Source organism: Etheostoma cragini, chromosome 3, assembly GCF_013103735.1.
Source record: "Etheostoma cragini isolate CJK2018 chromosome 3, CSU_Ecrag_1.0, whole genome shotgun sequence".
Taxonomy (NCBI): Eukaryota; Metazoa; Chordata; class Actinopteri; order Perciformes; family Percidae; genus Etheostoma; species Etheostoma cragini.
The window spans coordinates 29,780,408-29,781,537 of NC_048409.1; the positions used below are offsets into that span (position 1 = coordinate 29,780,408).

At 42.3% G+C, this 1,130-nt stretch overlaps 2 protein-coding genes across 2 annotated transcripts in view; one reads left to right on the plus strand and one right to left on the minus strand.

The window, feature by feature from the left end:
* Positions 1–1,130, minus strand: part of LOC117939231 (NACHT, LRR and PYD domains-containing protein 12-like) — a 139,572-nt gene that overhangs the window by 27,032 nt on the left and 111,410 nt on the right. The gene's annotated exons all lie outside the window — the stretch shown is intronic.
* Positions 1–1,130, plus strand: part of LOC117941750 (zinc finger protein OZF-like) — a 7,587-nt gene that overhangs the window by 1,605 nt on the left and 4,852 nt on the right. The window lies entirely within an intron of this gene.

Sequence of the window (1,130 nt, forward strand, 5' to 3'; positions counted from 1 at the left end):
ACCTGGAGCTCCGTCGTCTTAAAATTCACTAATAACAAAGAACTCAACTCTCCCGCCAGCCCGAGATCACAGTGAAGCAACGAGACTTCCGGTTTCCTTCAAGTCAGGGTTTTTCAGAATAAAGTTCAAAATGAAAGAAGGCCGCCGCCTGGAGGCCAGGAGGGGAACAACAGCTCCACATTCACTTAATGAACCAGGTAGAGGTGGACTGGGACTGAGGACAAGTACTCAACAACCGGACTTAACTCCAGGTACTTGTACTTTACTGGAGTATTACATAATGTACAGCACTTAAATATTTAAAACATGTGTAAGTATACAGATGAATAACTAAATATAATGTAAGCATTTCAATGTCTGTTTCCACCAGGCAACATTTAAATAACATAGCAATTTCAGGATTATTACATTCCATTTATAGTCGAAAAAATTATATAAAACACCGTCTTGGTTCGTCTTTCCACTGTTCAAAACATTCACCTCTGTGGTCTGGTTGGAATAAACTCTTAATTCACCCATTTACACGCTAAAAATAGTGATTATTTACATGGAGTCTGGTGGAGATACAGTACCCTGCGAAAGTATTCGGCCCCCTTGAACTTTTCAACCTTTTGACACATTTCAGGCTTCAAACATAAAGATATAAAAAATTATATGCTGAAGAAAAGCAGGCCCAGACCATGATGCTGCCACCACCATGTTTGACAGTGGGGATGGTGTGTTCAGGGTGATGAGCTGTGTTGCTTTTACGCCAAACATATCGTTTTGCATTGTGGCCAAAAAGTTAGATTTTGGTTTCATCTGACCAGAGACCTTCTTCCACATGTTTGGTGTGTCTCCCAGGTGGCTTGTGGCAAACTTTGACGAGACTTTTTATGGATATCTTTGAGAAATGGCTTTCTTCTTGCCACTCTTCCATGAAGGCCAGATGTGTGCAGTGTCCGACTGATTGTTGTCCTATGGACAGACTGTCCCACCTCAGCTGTAGTTCTCTGCAGTTCATCCAGAGTGATCATGGGCCTCTTGGCTGCATCTGATCAGTCTTCTCCTTGTCTGAGCTGAAAGTTTACAGGGACCAGGTCTTGGTAGATCTGCAGTGGTCTGATACTCCTTCCATTTCAAAATGATCG